This window comes from Coccinella septempunctata, chromosome 2 (genome assembly GCF_907165205.1).
Source record: "Coccinella septempunctata chromosome 2, icCocSept1.1, whole genome shotgun sequence".
In the NCBI taxonomy this organism is placed as follows: domain Eukaryota; kingdom Metazoa; phylum Arthropoda; class Insecta; order Coleoptera; family Coccinellidae; genus Coccinella; species Coccinella septempunctata.
This window is the reverse complement of record NC_058190.1, coordinates 19,083,658-19,103,750: the sequence shown is the minus strand read 5'-3', so window position 1 is coordinate 19,103,750 and position 20,093 is coordinate 19,083,658. Positions and strand designations below refer to the sequence as shown.

The 20,093-nt window shown below is 38.6% G+C and overlaps 1 protein-coding gene across 3 annotated transcripts in view; it reads right to left on the bottom strand.

The window, feature by feature from the left end:
- LOC123307700 overlaps window positions 1-20,093 on the bottom strand; it is a 322,483-nt gene that overhangs the window by 206,352 nt on the left and 96,038 nt on the right. The gene's annotated exons all lie outside the window — the stretch shown is intronic.

Genomic DNA, 20,093 nt, shown 5'->3' with positions numbered 1-20,093 from the left:
TCGCGATTGTGAGCGTTTTGCAAAAATTTTTATACTTTTGGAATTTTGAGCCGAAGAACAATTTTTTTTTTTGGCTAACTGATGGAGAAAATTCAATTACTTCCATACATAAACAATGTAACTTCCGAAAGGAAAGGGCCTAGGTATTGATATTTTCAGGCTAGGTTGAGAATCCGAATGAGTTCTTTGAAGGGCAACATACTTTCAAAGCATTTGAAATTTGTTTCCTTAATATATGAATAGAAGAAATACCTATCTAATTGAATTGAAATTGTGTGAATTTCGTGTAGTTTTTCAATTTTCATTTAAAAAGTATATGATATTGTACAATGAGTATAATTTGAATATTTGAATTTCATAATGTTCGTAAAGTGCTCTACACTACGTATATCCGCCCAACCAATTCCCGAACATGCTGGCCCGGTGTAGTGTCCACACCAGAGAGACCAAAACCTCTTGGAGTCGGTTCAGCGTCGTGTAACGAGACTACCCTACGGCTGGCAACGTCCCTCTTACGAGGAGAGACTTACTCTGCTCGGTCTGGAGAGTTTTTCAAAACTTTACAAAACTTATTCATTACACAAAAACATTCCTCATAAACTACCATAATTCCTAATCACAAAAACAATTGAATATTTATACTTAATATTCGCATATTCTATTGAATATCAGCAATACATTTTTGAATATCAAACAATAAAGCATATGTATGACATGAAAAAGTTTCAGTAGAGGTTGTAATGAGGTACCATACAATTCGGCGTATGATACAAGAGCTCAGAGAAGAAACCTCAGTGAGAAAACCCTGCCTCCTCGAGAGTATTGTAGGGCCACGTTTAATTGTACTTTGGGGAAGTAGCGAACATCTTATGAACTTGTTTAATAAAGGTTTCAAGATCTTTTGAATTTAATGTAATACCGCATAATTACCTTCTTGCATCACGATTTCTGCACCCAACAACACAGCACGACTTCACACTTGCAGACATTTCGCTTCGCCCATTGAATAATTTATTAGAAAATTATGTCAATTCGTAGATTGATAGATAATCAAAAATACATTTAAGTCTGTCGGTCTATAGATATTTTGATTAGTCATTTGAGTATTCGGCGGAGATCGCCGAATGACCGAGATGTCATTCACGAGTGATAACGATCGAAAGCTCAAAATGCAGTGACACCTAACGATCAAATTCAGAATAACTTTTTGTGATTAGTGTACCATAACAATAGGTGGCGCCACTTGTCAGAGTGATCCATCTATATATTTTAAGTTAATCTATGCTCGTGATGACTTAAAAGTCACATATCGTGCACTGCGCAATTTGTTCGGCTGTGACTTATCGATCCTGTTTCAATGAAACTATAACAACTTGCGGGGACCTCAGTACAAGTTTTATCGCGAGAACTTCAGATCCTCTGCAAGGGAATTCTTCATTAGCAATCGCGTATTCGGTTTGTAGAACTCTCTGCCTGAAAGACAAGTGTTGTTTGTGCTGCGTCGGTTAACTTGTTCAAGAACCGTTATGATGATTTCGTTGCGCGACGTTAACGTGTGTTATGGTGTTATTGTCTTTCTTGTCACCTGAGTTTCATAAAGCTTGATCGGGGAATCAACGCTTGATTGACGAATAAACGTCAATTTGTTTTCAATCGATAGTTCAGTCATGATCATTCAGAATATCATTCTCGCAACAAATTATGATGTTCATACGTCCATTCAATTATTCTCAATTGCAACTTTTTCAATATATTCAGAAGTGAAAAGGTAACAGTGATTTCGTTTTAGAAAACGAGTGACTGTCAAATCGTTGATCGGACAATCGAAGTTTTATGAAACCCGCTTTTAATCTTCTTTTTCAATCATTCAAAAATTGTTCTTATTTGGTTCTTGAGATTTAAAGGCCAAGGCCTCTTCCCATTTTGTTTCAAAATACAGGATCTCGAGGAACAAACCAGAAGAGAGTGGAAGCTGAAAGATATAAAGACCATCCCTATTGTCATTTCATCTACAGGCCTGATACCGAAGAAACTACTAGAGAACTTGAGGAAACTTAAGTTGGACGAAAATATTTATAGTCATGCAGAAGGCGGTACTGCTCGGAACGGCGAGAACTGTACGCAAGTACATGGGGAATGCAGAGGAACACCGTCTGCTCCGACAGGAAGTGCGGGTGGAGCAGTAATCCAACCTACAGCAGGGAGCCGAGGAGCGACCCGGACCCGACCACAACCACGAGCCCGAAAACCTGGAAAGTGCCCCAACAGAGCTTAATACTTTTGATATCTGGGATAAGTGAATTTTTCTCTGGAGAGGAGTGTGAAAGCCGCAAGTTTAAAGTCATAATAATAACACAGTTCTCAGAGACCGGAAAATAACCCACAATAGACCAGACCTCATATTGCTCAATAAGGATGAGGACAGAGAACTATTCATCGACGTGGCAATTCCAAATAATAACAATCTTCTAGATAGGCACACTGAAAAAATTTCTAAATACAGAGATCTCGAGGAACAAACCATAAGACAGTGGAAGCTGAAAGATATCAAGACCATTCCTATTGTCATTTCATCTACAGGCCTGATACCGAAGAAACTACTAGAGAACTTGAGGAAACTTCAGTTGGACGAAAATATTTATAGAGTCATGCAGAAGGCGGTACTGCTCCGAACGGCGAGAACTGTACGCAAGTACATGGGGAATGCAGAGGAGCACCGTCTGCTCCGACAGGAAGTGAGGGTGGAGCAGGATTCCAAACTACAGCAGGGAGGCGAGGAGCGACCCAGATCCGACCACCACTACGAGCCCGAAAACCTAGAAAGGGCTCCAACAGAGCTTAATCCTTTTGATATCTGAGATATCTGGGATAAGTGAATTTTCCTCTGGAGAGGAGTGTGAAAGCCGCAAGGCTAAAGTCATAATAAATAACATAATAATGAATAAAATGGAAAGTTACCACCAAAGGACCATTGAACAATTCTGGACCGAAAAATTATCAACGAAACCACAGTTCAATGGAGATACCGGATGGATTGAAGATGAAAAGTCTGAAGCTATAAAATATGAGCCGATGAAACATGACATGATCACAATTGAAGAAGTAAAATCAGCTATCAGACCGCACAACTGGAAAACACATGGGCCTGATGTATTACAGAACTTCTGGATCAAGAAACTTTGGATAATGCATGACAAATTGACCTCCGCAATAAATGATGTCATTGAAAATCCTGAAAGAATGCCAATATTCCTTACACATGGCACAACGTACGCATTTCAAACCGAATTCTCAACCATTGCGAAAGGAATAACATCATCGCCAAGCAACAGAAAGGATGCACCAAAGACAGCCGAGGGTGCAAAGAACAGCTGATAATTGATTCAGTTATCTGCGTTATCAAGCGTTCTCCAAGCGAAGGAATCTTTACGCTGCGTACATAAAATATAAGAAAGCATTTGATTCCTTTTATGATGCCTTGTTCATATATTCGGGTATGGAAACTCTCTTATTGAAACTGGTAATAACGTGCGTTCAAAAAAATTCGTCGTCAAGTAGGCTATGGAATTCTGTAGGTTGATTTTCTGTGACTGAACGTAATTCTTTCCTTACATCACACTCATCAGTCATCACAGCCAAATGTAAACATTGATGACATTAACCTATTTATCGTAATTTTGTATGAAAAGGCAATTTCTCAGAAAAAATTACTTGCACATTCAATAATGATTTATTAGCATTTTGTCATTGAATTAGATTACAAGAATCCAAATAATCTGAGGCGATTGGAAAAATTAACCTGAGTTCATAAGTCAAAGACATGAATCTTGAACGAATCGAGTATTATGGTTTTTGTACTTACAATTATGTGAAAAGGTTGTAACTATTACAGTAGGTAATAGAAATAAATCACACTAAGAACCTCAGAATATGTTTATTTCTCAATGAATAAAATATTGAATTGACGCTGACAGTGAAAATCCATAACCAGAGGCAGTCTCTGCCATAACTGAAGAAACTGAATTATAGGATTTTCATTACAATGAGTTTCACGTTTAAGAGTTCTTTATAATTAAAGTAGCTGTTGGAAATGTCCTCCTCTTTGCTCCAAACACTTCTCACATCTTCTTTTGAGAGATTCAAAGACATTATTCAATATAAAAAGATCATCGTTAATTAGATGAATTTTTTCAATGATCCTAGTCTTGAGTTCGTCCAGATTAGAAATAGGTGATTGGAAGATAGAATTCTTCAAATGAGGCCATATGAAGAAATCACATGGTGTAAGATCACACGATCTTGGAGGAAATTCATTTTCAGTATTGAGGCTAATGAGTCGATCCTGAAAAATATTCCTTAGTGTAGCCAATGTTTCTACAGCTGTGTGTGCTCTGGCTCCATCTTGTTGAAAATAACTATATGACCATTCTTCGAAATTTAATTCAGCTATAAAAGGCATGATAATATCCTCTTTATAGCGTTCTGCTGTTAAAGTTCCGTCAAAGAAAATAGGCCTAACAATTCTTCTCTGACTGATAGCACACCAAACTCCAATTTTTTGAGAATGGAGTGGTGTCTCAATGTAAAAATTTTCCGGTTTTTGACTGCTCCACATTCTCATATTTTGGGAGTTGACATATCCAGAAAGATGAAACCAGGCTTCGTCGGAGAAGAAAACTTTATTCAGGTTATCGATGAATTCGTTTAGAAACCACTGACAGAAGGCCATTCTACGAGGGTAATCAACATCTTCAATCTTCTGATAACATGTCAATCTATAAGGATACAAATTGATGTCTTCTTTCAAAATTGTGTGACATGTACCAACAGAGACTCCAGCTAGTTGAGATAAAACCCGAACAGAGGTTCGTGGAGCTTCTGTCATCACATTCTCAACATTTTCGATTAACTCGGGTGTTCTCTTCTTTGGTCGACCAATTCCTTTTTTTCTTTGAACGCTACCTGTTTCACGAAAAACGCTCACATCGCGAAACAGTACTTTGGAAAGATTGGTAATCTACAGCAACGTTGGGATACTCGATCCTGAAATCGCTGAGACATTTCTCAACAGAATATTTCCACTCGCCTTCTATTTTCTCCCCATTTCTGAAGTAGAATTCAATAATGAATGCTTTTTGTACGTCGGTAAAAACCATCTTTATTATTTGCTGATAATTTTAATTTAACAACAATCCAAAACGCTAACTTGACAGCTAACCTGTAATCATAATAGAGCACAAGCTAAGAACTACGTTTAGATACGCAATATCGACGTTTAAAATTCCATAGCCTACTTGACGACGAATTTTTTTGAACGCACGTTATATTTCAAAATGATTGAAAAATACAATATGAAATTATTAATTGACAACTGTCAATAGGTAACTCGGATTTTCACTCGTTTCCAGCATCTCCCTTTCTGAGTTCAAAATCTTTCAGGTAACGGGGGATTCGTTTAGTTCTAGTTGGTCTAACTTCACATCGAGGCTCTGCAGATATGTCCATTTCTTGTTGACTATTTTGTACAACACTGTCTGGGATAACTTCAAGGATAGGCTCGGGTTGAAGTAGTTCACTTGATTCGGCTGATGAAGTCGTGGCCACATTTTTTCCCTGGTTCCTAGATATCTCAAAGGATTCCATCAGAATTTCGAGGGGCAGAATATCATTCTCGATACCAAAACACTTAACATATCTTTTCTTCAACTGGTTTGTATGTACTCTCAAAATTCTCTGGGAATTTTCAAGTGATATTTCATACATGACATTCCCGATCTTGTCGGTGATTCTTCCAGGTTTCCATTGGTAACTATTATTACTATGAACTTGGCAATAAATCATATCACCAATTTCAAATGATTTGGAAGGTATAGCATCATTGTCGTTACCTTGATGACCTACTCGAGATGGCAACAATAGGTCAAGAGTTGTTCTAACTTTCCTACCGAGGAGCACTTCTGCTGGAGATGTTCCATTTGGCGTATAACGGCTTGGAGTAGTTCGGTAAGTCGCTAAAAATGTCTGAATCTGTTGTCCCAATGGTTGTCCACCCCTTTCAATTTTTCTCAATGCTCGTTTGAAAGTATCGACAAACCTTTCCACTTGACCATTGGATTGCGGGTGGTACGGTGCTGTCCTTATGTGATCGATTCCATTTTGTTTGCAAAATATTTGAAAACTTTGAATGCAAAATTGACTTGCATTATCGGAAACAAGAATTTAGGAATTTCCGAATCTTGCAAAAATTTCTTCTAATGTTCTGATAATGAATGCAGTTGTCGTAGTTTTCGTGTTCACTATTTCTGGCCATTTCGAATGGCACTAACAATAATCATAAAGGAATCTCCTTTAATTGGTCCTGCAAAATCTATATGAAGTCGTTGCCAGGGTCCTTCCGGTGTAGTCCATGGCGAAAATGGAATTCTCGGAGGAGATTTTGCCGCTTCAGCACAACTTGAACATTTTCTGACGAAATCTTGAATATCTGCATCAATATTTCTCCAGTAAACGTAACTCCTTGCAAGAGATTTCATTCTTTCTTGTCCTGGATGACCTTTATGTAATCGGTGCAGAATACGACGCTTGAAAATTTCTGAAACTACCACGCGTTCTGCGAACATCAAACGACTGAAAGGTTATCTCTTCTATCGTAGAATGATTTGAGTTCTTTATTCAATTCAACATTTCTTGGCCAGGTATCTTTTTGTACGTATTCAATTATGTTTTGAAGCTTCCTGCATTTGGAAGTTTCTTGTTGAATCATCCTGTGAGTAACTGGAAGTGCATCAATGGCAATATTCAGAACCTGTAGGACCTCTGTTTCAATTCTTATTGAAGAAATTATATATTCCTCATTTTGAATTGCATCGAAGTTGATTAGCCTTGAAAATATATCAGCGTGTCCAAAATTTTCTGTTTTAACGTATTCGATTTCAAAATCGTATGCTTTCAGAATAAGAGCATACCGTTGTAACCGATTTGCTATATGCACAGGAATGCCTTCTTTTGAGCCAAATATTGCAAGTAATGGCTTGTGATCAATTTGAAAAATCACACGGCGACCATATATCATGCGATGGAACTTTTTCGCTCCAAATACTAGTGCAAGAGCCTCTTTTTCTATCTGGCTGTACTTTTTTTCTGTGTCTGTGAGCGATCTAGAAGCATGATAGATTGCTTTCATAGATCCATCTTGGAATATGCAAGAGCCAATACCACTATTAGAGGCATCAGCTGCTACTACAATGGGAAGTTCTGGGTTGTAGTGAGTCAATAGGAGATTTGATTGTAAAATTTCTTTAAATTTGTCGAAAGATTGCTGACAATCACTACTCCATTTCCATTTTACATTTTTTTCAATAATTGGTCGAAAGGTTTCCGAAGTTCGTGCATATTCCTAACAAATTTTCCGTAATAATTAATTGCTCCTAGATAAGAACGTAGTGTAGATATATCGTGTGGTGGGGGCATATGGATAACTGCTTCAATCCTTGAATGATCGGGCTTTATTCCGTCTCGATTGATAATATTTCCCAAATATTTGATTTAGGGTAGATTGAACTTACATTTTTGAATCTTAAGATGGAACCCGAATTCACGAATCCTCTGTAAAACGTTCAGCAAATTCCGTTGATGGTCTTCTATATTCTTTCCAGAAATGATGATGTCATCAATATATGCTGCTGTTCCTTCCAATCCTGATATCATCGTTTCGATAATTTGCTGAAACAATGTTCGAGCTACTTTGATTCCAAATGGAAGCCTATTGTAAGAAAATAAGCCTTTATGAGTATTGATTGTGAGGTACTTTCTTGAATTTTCCTGGACCTCAACTTGTAAAAATGCATCAGACAAGTCAATAACGCTGAATACTTTTGAATTGGCTAATTTCGAAAAAACATCATCCAAGGTGGGAAGAGGGAATTGATGAGGTAAAAGAGCATCATTCAACCCTGTAGAATAATCTCCACAGATACGTAAACTCCGATTTGCCTTTTTCTTTACTACAATAGGTGCAGCCCATTCAGAATAATCAACTGGAGAAATTATGCCAAGATCTTGAAGTCGATTCAGGTCTTCTTCAATTTGTGCCTGTGCAGCGTAAGCCACTGGTCGTTTTGGACGAAAAACTGGCTTAGTTTCTCGCGAAACATGCAATTTCACCTTCATTTTTTTGCAGAGACCAAGTCTATCATCAAATATATCAGGAAATTTCTCCTGTAATTCTTGAACATTTTGTGAATTACTATTCGGAATTAAGGGTAACATCTTTTCTTGACACAGACATCACATTACAAATAGAGTTCAGTGGAATGTCCCACAATCCAAACATCGTGATCCAATCGATTCCCAAAAAATTGAGATTCTTCACTGGACTAAAATAGCATTTTCCTGAATATGATTGATTGTTATAGGCTATGTTGCATTTGAATTCTGAAATGAGAGGAAGTTGTTGACCGCTCGCATTTTTGACTAAATTTTTCGTTGGGAAACATTGAGGCTTTCCTGGTTTGGTCCACGTTTCCTCCGATATTATGGTGATATCTGAGGCAGTATCGATTTGCAGATTGACCGTTACGCCATTGATCATTAATTGCAGATATTTGCGTCCTATTAGTGAATTCTCCTGAGATATTATGTTGCTTCTGTAATTGCTGTTCTGCTTGTAGTTCCTCCTCTTATTCTTGCCACAAAACCCTTCCTTGTGACCAACTTTCTTGCAGGTTTTACATGTTTGATTCCGGTAGGTACAATCCTTGGCAAAATGCATCTGACCACAATACACACATGCTGATTTTGGTCTATCTCTGCTTGAAGAAATATTCGATTCTACTTTATCTTCCTTATTGTCATCATACGATTTCTTTGATGACCAATAGTTCTTTTTTGAAATTGCGTTTACCATTGATGTGTTGGCATGTTCTACCATTGCGGTATCTTTCTTCAAATTGATTATACGCTGACATTCAGAAATTAAATCTTCAAGGTTGAGAGATTCTGAGTTTTTCCCATCAATTTTCGATAATAGTCGTGATCTCACATCTGAATCGTCAGCAGACTCAAGCCCACACACAAAAATAAGACATTTGAATTGATTAGCTGTTATTTTCCTGATGTCAAAGTCTTCACAAAACTTATTCACTTTTGCAGCATATGCAACGAAATCTTCCGCACTATTTTTAGTAAGTTTCATACACTGATAACTAAAAATTGAAGTTTTCTTTCCGAACATTTCTTTGAGTTTAGCTACTTTATCTTTGAAATCGATTTCTTTAGGCTCTTTTGGCAAAATAAGATTGATGAATTGTTGATGAACTTCTGTGTCCAATTTCCTGAGTAAAAGTCTCACTTTAGCTGGATCTGAGAGTTTTTGTGCATCGTCGATGAACAAACTCTCATAACGTCGGTACCATGCATCGAAAGTAATGTTGTTTTCTGGATCATAGTGGAATTCAGTGATTCCATTGCCTAGAGTTTTCATACGAAATTCTTCACTTACTTCTGCAGACTTTGGTGAAACTTCACTTGACTTGAAACTCTGAGACAGAAGTAAAAGAAATTATTGTTGATTCTTCATCAATTGATCCTGCTGAAGCTGCGCCTGGACTTGATGGGCTTTGATGAATTCTGTTATTATTTTTTGGAATTGCTCCGACATGATAATTATTCACAGTATCCTCGTCGCCACTTTTATGATGCCTTGTTCATATATTCGGGTATGGAAACTCTCTTAGGTTGAGTTCGGCTTAGCGACTTTTCGACTCTGAGCATGTCAATCGCGTTCGACTTCGATCTCTGAGTATTCCCTTTTCTGTTCGGGTCGAGACGGAGCATGTTCTCCGATCACGCTCGCACTTCCCCGAGTTTGCTGATAGAGAACGATGGGGATCTGTCAAGTGTGAAGTTGTGACTGCCGTCAGTGACAAAAACTAACGAGTACCTCTTTGAAAAACTGCCTCTGCCGCAGTAATAGAAAACAAAATGATTTTTTCGGACGGTTCAACGAATATGAAGCAAAAATCTCGAAGTTATTGATATTGGAATGATGCCCTATTTGAGAAAATTTGAAGATGTTTTTCAGATTTCAGAAAAATTTTCAGCGGAATCATTGAAGCAATGTAGAATTCAATCTGATATTGAAGAAAGTTGATACCATTTCAGGTGCCTTTACTTTCCTCTTCCTCATAGTCCAAAAAGAGTTCAACACCAAATCTTATAATAGCATGGTTCAAATTCATTTCGCACTTTCAAATATCAGATAAACTTTCAAACAAACAAAAATCAAATAGTACAAATAATACCATATAAATGAATGACTAGGATATTACTATTTATTTCTTGGTACATAATTGAATATTGAATCACACAAGCTAGCAGCACCTCTAGTCAATGGTGACGGCAAACTGAGCTCAGCACAATGAGGTCAGTACCCAGTACCAAATTTCTGTTAAACGTTGGTCGTTGTTTTTTTGAGCTCCGAGGAACTGCGGGAATCTTGAAAGCACCCAAAACAATTTTCAAATCTTCTCATTCTTACATATGTCGTGTTCTACCATATTTCGAAATGATCACTAATTGTTTTTACACATTGACTTATCGAATGCATATTATGCATATTACGTCGTTGGTTTTCACCAATATTTCTATAAAATTATTTTCGGAGTGCCAAAATAGGACGCGGCAAAAAGTTGTCAACTCGTCTTGACAACCATTTGAAACTCCTAGGTGATGTCGACAGGGAACTCCCAATACGTTCGGGTTTGAAAATGACCGGGAACGAGATCTAATAATGACGTCACGTTCCCCGTGCTCTCTCCGTTCGATCTGTAGAACTTCAAGCCGAACTCAGCCTTATTGAAACTGGTAATATATTTCAAAATGATTGAAAAATACAATATGAAATTATAAATTGACAACTGTCAATAGGTAACTCGGATTTTCACTCGTTCCCAACAATTCCATAACTCACGAATGGCTCTTGACGATCTTGAAGATTTACAACGTGGATCCCAATATTGTTCCTGATGAACGCCATGTCAACCTGGTGTACTAGTATTCCAATGAAAGCAGCAGATGGCTCCATTACAACAGAACCTATTCCAATAGCACGCGGAATTTTCCAAGGAGATTCGCTGAGCTCTCTATGGTTCGGCATGGCCCTGAATCCCTTGTCTCAAAGATTGAATTCTACTGACTACGGATTTGCCATCAAGAGCGGCAGTAGAACTATGATGAAACTGAATCATCTCCTTTATATAGACGATTTGAAACTATTCGCATCTACTAAAAAACAAATGCAACAGATGCTGAAAATGGTGGAAGGATTCTCGGAAGACATCAAAATGAAGTTTGGACTAGAAAAATGTCGACTGCTGAACATAACGAAAGGAAAAATAGCAGATGGTACGTTAAAACTCAAGGAAGGTGCAGAAATTGAAGCATCAAAGCAAGGAGACACATACAAGTATCTAGGCATAAAACAGGCACGAAAAATCAATCAGAGCCAGATGAAGAAAGAATTAACGGAGGAGTTCACACGAAGATTGAGAAGGATAATGAGAACTGGTCTTAACAGTAAGAATCTGATAAAAGCGATTGCGCTTGCTCGGTGCTGAGCTACTCATTCGGTATCATCTCTCGGACCACCACCGATTTAGCAGCCTTACAGAGAAAAATAAGGACGATACTGACTAAACACAATTAACATCACCCCAAAAGCTCAATAGAACATATAGAGCTGCCAAGACATCTTGGGGTTAGAGGAATTATTGATTTGTACAACCTATGTCCCAGAAAATTGAAGGACTCCGAAAATAGGCTGCTCAGAACTCCATCGAGTAGTTTGTGTTGCTGATAGTTCTACACCGTTAAAACGACAACAGGACCACTTGGAAACCGTCGAACACTCTGCAGAAAGCAAACTGCAGAAACTTATAGGCAAACCTCTGCATGGAAGGCACCAGAACGAGGTCAACCATGATTACGTCGACATATCTGTGTCGAACTACTGGTTGACTTCCGGAAGGTTGTTTCCTGAGACAGAGGGCTTCATGCTCACCATCCAGGATCAGGTGATTCCAACAAGGAACGATATGAAATATATTGCCAAGGATCCCTCAGTGAATCACGATAGCTGTCGTTATGGCTGTGCGACACATGAAACTATCCAGCACATCACCGGAGGATGTCAGAAGTTCTCGGGCACGGAGTACAAAAATAGACATGATGCTGTTGCCAAGAATTGGCACTAAAACACCAACTTCTAAGTTCGAAAAGGGTTCCTTATTATAATTACCATCCGGATGCTGTATTGGAAAAAGAACATCACAAGCTCTATTGAGATCGCACGGTTCTCACAGACCGGAAAATAACCCACAATAGACCAGACCTCATATTGCTCAATAAGGATGAGGACACAGCACTATTCATCGACGTGGCGATTCCAAATAATAACAATCTTCTAGATAAACACACCGAAAAAATTTCAAAATACAGATATCTAGAGGAACAAACTAGGAGACAGTGGAAGCTGAAGGATATAAAGACCATCCCTATTGTCATTTCATCTACAGGCCTGATACCAAAGAATCTACCAGAGAACTTGAGAGAACTACAGTTGGACGAAAATATCTATAGAGTCATGCAGAAGGCGGTACTGCTGGGAACGGCGAGAACTGCACGCAAGTACATGGGGAATGCAGAGGAACACCGTCTGCTTCGACAGGAAGTGCGGGTGGATTAGGAATTCAACCCACAGCAAGCAGCCGAGGAGCGGCCCAAACCCGACCACCACCACGAGCCCGAAAACCTGGAAAGGGCTCCAACAAAGCTTAATCCTTATGATATATGAGATATCTGGGATAAGTTAATGTTCCTCTGGAGAGGAGTGTGACAGCCGCAAGGCCAAAGTCATAGTAAGGCTTTATTTTCCAACGGGTGTAAATACCAATTACAGGACAATTTATTAATATATATAATTTATCTCAAAAAGAACCACATAATATCGAGAGAAATAAATACCAAAAACGATACAAAGAAAAACTTAATCTAAGAATGATCGGAAATAACCAGTTTCTTCCAAATAGGCAGGTACTACAGAGCGGGAAGAATCATTATGTATGTCGCATCTGTTGGCTATAGAATTGAATAATCTGCACATAAAATTAACCGGTGATCTAAAACTGGCGTTCGTTCTACCCGCCCCGCAGTAGAATGCAAGATTAGTTTCAAAACAAGGAAAAATATAAAAACTTCAATTATGATGGTGTTTTTTATTTTGTTGATTTTCCAGTGGAATAATAATTGTCTGTAGTTTTGTTCGCGGTGTAAGTGTTTCGATGCATTAAACAGTATTTTGAAAAAAAATATTTTTAATTTTTTTCAATTATGTTCCACCACTTAAAAAAAATGAAAAATTTCTTGAGGTTAGATAACTACAAAAGACATTTTCTGACAAAGTTTCGTGGTGGACACTTTTAAGTAACCTATAAAAAAAATATTATTTTATATCTGCTCTCAAAAATCCGATTTTCAACTGAGACTCATAATGAAATGTTTTCCTTATTACTCTTACTACTGAAAATGTTTTAAAAAAAACACCAATTTTGAATTTTAGTCGAAAAAATTTTTTTATTGAAAAAAGTTTTTTCCAAAAATTCTAAAACCGTTGGAGATTAACAGCTGAAAATCGGGGTGAATTATTTTTGTTTAATGTCAAATCGATCCCGTGTTTAAATCGAAAAAGCCGCGGGGGCAGATTTCCCATATAAACCCGGCTATACCCTTTGAAAAACTTATATTCGGAGAATCCCAAACAGCAGTTTCCACAGTTCTTCACCATACAATATTTTCCGTACGACATTTCGAGCAAATTCTTTGATTTTGAAGTTTTCACTAAATAAAATACACAAATAACTTAGGTGACTAGAACGAGCGCGGTGAATGAGCGGTATGAAAATCAAAACATAAACAAAACGTGCAATCATCTCCATGAAATAGCAAATGGCCCTGGAATAAATATTTCAACCAATGTTCAGTTGTGTATTTCCATACACAACTGAACCACCAGGTGGCGCTCACGCAAGTGTAGTCGCTTCGTTTCCCATCATCCTAACTCTATAATCTTTAGCAGGCCCGGATCTACGATTTTTTCTGACCGGGTCAAAAATTCATGATGGCGCTCCCCTCCCCCAAGGTTCTTAGGAAACATCTAATTGCATATTCGTCATCGATTTCAACCTGAGTTATTTTTTTCACTGATACGAGATCGTTGATTACGAATATGCAATTAAATTTTTCCTAAGATAATTATTCATTTTTTTCCCATTGTTCTATTTAAAGATATTTTTTTCCAAATTACTCATCTTCGGAAAAATCTAATTGCATATTCGTAAAACAACGACCTCGTATTAGTAGAAAAAATGACACGGGTTGAAATCGTTCGAAAAATAAAAAAGTTTGTATTTAGGAGAATGTCGTTTGCAACCCGCGCTTGCCTATCGTTTTTACCCGCGCTTTATGAACGAAATTATTCCGAACACAAATTGATTTTTTTAGCTACCGTATATTGACCGGGGTCATTTTTCTTATTAATTCGAGGTCGTAGATCACGAATATGCAATTAGATTTTTTGTAGGATTAGTATTTCGAGAAATAAATGTTTTTTAGTGTACAATTTCGAAAAAATTGGTTACCTTGAGGAGCTGTAGCAGCCAGAAAAAAGGCACCAGTCATATGCTGATTTTTTGGTGATAGATTGGTCCTTTGCGAATAGAAAAAACCACACTTCATTCATCTACCGCGAACAGTTTAGATTTTATGATTTTTTCCGCGAAGGTCCAAAATTTCCGATTTTCTATCGACCATAACTTGAAAAATATCTTTTTTTTTTAATATCCGCTTGCATATTCGTATTCTAAGCCCTCGAATTAGTGTACAGTATGAATTTGGTTTGGATCGGAGACCAAAATCTTGAGCTGTATTCGGGTTCGGCTTTCGGACGGTCCGAGAATGGTTCTAGAACTGCGCAGAGGATTTAATACTAGGGCGCAACAGTTTTGCGCAGTCCTAGAACAATTCTCGGACTGTCAGAAAGCCGAACCCGAATAGGGCTTTTGTCAGGCACGATCTTCAGTGTCGAGTGAGATCTTGACAGGAGCAGACGTGAGCTGTAAAAGTGAAAGTTGAAGAGAAAGTCGAAGTGAAAGTGCCCACTAGCGAAGCTACGGAATATTTGATTCCGTCTATGAAGTTTGTGTAGGTTCTATACGTGTATGTGTTTTCGGAATTTTAATTCGTTAGTATTTTCAAAGTTTGTGTTCATCTGCCAGAGTCCAGATCTGTCAAGATCGTTGGTTCTGCAGAAAGCATCAGGTGAGCTTATTTTTCGTATCTGTTTCCTGATTTTTCTCATAGCGTAGAAAATTTTTGATGAGTTGGTTTGTTTTTATGCATGAGATATATTTTTCTTTTTTGTCTTGAAAAATTTCATTTCAAATTGCTTTGAGTAGTATAGTAATTGTAAATTAGATTTTAAAATGTCTGACCATTCGGACTCGATGGAGGAAGACGCGTTAAAAATCGCTAATGTCGTGTCCGAACACGATATTTTGGGAGAGGAGAACGCAAGTTTAAGAGCGAGGTTGAATGAGCTAGATAGATGCGTATCTAGCTTAGTGGCTGAGAATCAAAATCTCAGGGAGAGGCTCTAGTTGCAGGAGGGAAATAAGGAAAGTCCTTACTCCAAAACACTCAAACAGAACATTGTTTCCAAAAATGTCCAAGAAGTGACCTTACCAGAAGATGGAGGTGATCAAAACCTCTCAAAACAAAATTTCCCCACCCGCCAAAAGAGTGAGAAAAGATAGCTCCTCGTCCAATGAAGACTCCAACAAAAAAAGGGTCTTGGAAACCCCAGCCCCACAGAAAACCACTCCAGTGGAGGAGAGAAAAGAAAAAATCCCCCCAGTCACCCTGAGAGGTACGTCAGAATGGACGTCAATTTCAAACGCGTTAATGCGAAACGGCATTAACTATAGCAGAGCGACAACTGTGAAGGACGGAATTAGGATCGTCCCACAAACCCTACAAGATCACCGAAGGATGACTGAATTCCTCCAAAAAAAACCTACCGATAGATGCAGATATTCCTACGATCCTTGAGGACCTCAAGTATCAAGGAATCGTTGATGCCGGGGTCATAAGGATGACCTCGAACATTACTAAGAAGCCAATGCCCTTACTACCGGTGAACACACAGAATAAGATTATCTTCGAAATCAAGAGGCTGTACAACATGAATTGTGTTGTCGAACCAAAAAGAAGGACAGCAGGGCCTGGACTGTACAATCGTTGTCAACGGTATGGACATGCCCAGAGAAAATGCACATTCCCTTGGAGGTGCGTGAAATGCTCCGGTAATCACAGCTCCAAGGAGTGTTCGCTTACCAGGGAGAATAACGAACGAAATGCTTCCTTTGGGTCCTTTGTGGAAAACAAGGTCATCCAGCCAGCTACAAGGAATGTAGCGAATGGAAATTGGTCACAAAAAAGAACAAGAGATCGCCAAGATCGAACCAAACCAGCTCGAGGCCAACACAAAATACTCCGAAGCCAGCCCAAAACTCTTCGGAAGTGAAGAAACCCCAGGAAACTGCAACCAAAGCAGTCAAAGAGACGAAGAAACCAGAAAAAAAGACGGAAAAGGCAAAAACCGTCAAAAAAGCCGAAACCAGGAAAGGAATTTCTGGAATCACTGAGGAACTGGATAAGTTCACGAAAAACCTCCTCAGCATGATGATGCAGAATCTGAAGAAAGAGATTGAGAAGAAGATGCAGCAAATTATTAAGAATACCTATTTAATGGCTGATACGATGATAAAGAACAATCTCATAATCGTCTCTTGGAACGTCGAAGGATTTAGAGCCCGAAGACCCGAATTCGAAGAACTGATTGAAGAGAAGAGACCGGATGTCATAGCTCTCCAAGAAACAAAACTTAACCCCAACATTCGGATAGCATTTCCCAATTACGATATCTACAGAAATGATAGACCTAACAGCACAGGTGGCGTTGCTATACTGGCTAGAAGGAATATGGATCACCATTTCGACCAAATATTCAATGGTCAAGAAGTAGAAGTAATATCGATTATTGAGGATACCAATCGTGGACTAGTGAAGATTATTTCGACTTATAAATCACCGGATAAGGACATGCTGGAAGAGGATCTAAGAATGCTACTAGAAGGAAGACACCCAAAAATCATAATTGGTGATCTTAACTGCAAATCGCAGGAATGGAACAGTAGGGTGGAAAATACCAACGGGAGAAGACTGAAGATTTATGCTGAAAAACTTAATGCAGTTGTGATATCACCTGATATACCGGCCTACATACCAAGAGTAAATGGTCTACCCAATGTACTGGAAATTGTCGTAATGAAAGACATCACTGAAGAAATCAGCATTGATACAATAGAAGACAGAACATCAGACCACAATCCCATAGAATTCATAGTGGGACATGGACCAAGAAACGAAGAAGAGACACAAACCAAGGATCGCACAGACTGGGAGAAATATAAGAATTTACTTCAGGAGAAAATCACGGAAATTCCCCAAATAAACACCCGGGATGAATTAGATGAAGCAGTTGAAAAATTGGAAAATCAAATAAAAGAAGCCTATGAAGAAAGCACCAAGAGAATAAGGAAACCAATTCCGAAACATTCACATGGAGATACGCCAAGGGATATAAAGGAACTTATTAAAAAGAAAAGAAGACTCAGAAGAAACAACAGAACAACAAAAAGAGAAGAAGACATGAAGAAACTGAATAAGCATAGTCAGATATTGAAAAATGCTTTAACAGAACTGCGTAATAACAGATGGCACCGGAGATTGAGGGAACTAAATAAAATAGATCAATCGGCTTGGAAAATGCAAAAACGCTTACAACGAGAACGGACAGTTATACCTCCACTGCATGGAGCAAACGGAATGGTATATACGAGACTTGAAAAAGCCGAAGCACTTGCCGACTCAATTGAGAGAGAAGCCAGAATAAACTACAGAAATGATGATGACAATGAAGATCTAGAAGAAGAAGTGGAGGCAAACGAAGAACTGGCGATGGAACCACCGGAAACCGAAATCATCTCTTGTTTTTCTTTTTCACAATGTCAACTCGTATTAATTTTATTTTTTATATGAGTTTATAGATTACGATCTCAACTCTTCTGTATATTGAATTTGAGAATCGTGGCTATATTGGACTATGTAGAATGGACATGAATCATCCCACTAATTGGAATTCTCGGGCTCTTCTGTATATTCTTAATAATCATTCCAAAACCGGCTTCACCAACAGAGATCGAAGAGATCATAATGAAATTGAAAAACAGGAAAGCGCCGGGAGAAGATAGGATAACGAATTATGTAAATTTTGAAGAAATTGCCTAGAAAAGGAATAGCAGCCTTGACGAATATAACAAACGGAGTGAAGAGGACCGAATACTACCCAAAGAGATGGAAAACTGCACAAATGATAGTTTTCAACAAGCCTGGAAAGGAACGGAAATTTCCTCAAAATTATAGACCAATCAGCCTACTGTCAGCACTACGAAAAATCGTCGAGAGGGTTATCGCTAAAAGGCTGAATGAAGAAACATAAATGTTGAAAATAATTCCACCCGAACCATTTGGATTTCGACGAGAACATTCGATCGAACTCCAATTGCTACGGCTCATAGAATACGTCACCGAAGGAATGCAGACCAAACAGGCCACAGGATTGGTTCTGATGGATATCGAGAGAGCTTTTGATAGAGTATGGCACGAAGGCCTAATCTACAAGACGAAAAAAGCAAGATATTCGACCAAGCTATGCAAGATTATAAGGAACTATCTGAGGAATAGAAACTTTTATGTGAAGAAAGATGAAGCAACCTCTCAAACCAGACAATTGAGAGCGGGAGTGCCTCAAGGATCGGTACTTGGACCTCTGCTTTACGTAATATACGTTTATGACATCCCGAAGAATGCTAGAAATATGCTCACCTTGTTCGCAGATGACACAGGAATAGCGTTCAGACATCGACGCCCAGAGATCATACACCAGAGAGTGCAGAAAGCCATAGATGAATTACTCAAATGGTGCATCAAATGGAGAATCCAAATCAATGGAAGATAGACTCAAGCAATATTACTGCAAAAGAGGAGATTGAGGATAGAAGAAAACCTTGATGCGTTGATGGAGAAGAGGTTGAATGGAAAAATGAAGCAACATGCCTAGGAGTGAAGCTTGACAGAGGACTTGCATGGAAAAACCACATCAAATGTGCTGTTGATAAAACAAAAGCCGCAATGAGTAAGCTTCATCCACTCATAGGCAGAAGAAGTCTTATGAATAAGAACATCAAGTTGACGATGATTAAAACTATCGCGCGACCACAACTCACATATGGATCGGTGGCATGGGGATTCGCAGCCAAGACCCACATGAAGAGAATACAGGCCACTGAGAATAAACTCCTTAGAATGGCGATGGGTGTACCCTGGTTTGTTAGGAACAAACAAATCTACAATGACTTGGAATGGGAACCAGTTACAAAATTTATGAAGAGAAAGGCGGAAGTAGCTTACCAAAGAAGAGCTTAACCTATAAAAGCTATAGGCAGCATACAACTATCAATACGACTATGATCGTGTGAGAGTCCAGAAACCATAAGAGTAAACTAGTTAATAGGTAAAATTCCCGGAACCTATGAAGAGGCAGTTAAGGGTTTTTAGTGGGTCTCGAGCACAAGAGAGTGAGAATCCCCACACTGTTCTCCCTCAGGAGAGGGTATGTTCGTCTGTCTTGCAGATTTTCCCCCTGCTACACAAAAAAAAGGGCAGGCACGAACTACGCTGCTTCGGCGATTGTCGTAGGTAGCTGCTAGGGTTCATTAACCTACCTGATGAGTCCGACCCTAGCAGTGGGATCAAACAATCACCCCAAGAGCACGCCAATCCTCAAATGGCGTGAACTCACCCCTACACTTACCGCCAAAACAGTAAAGGCTTTGATGAGAAATCAAAATTAATTGAAA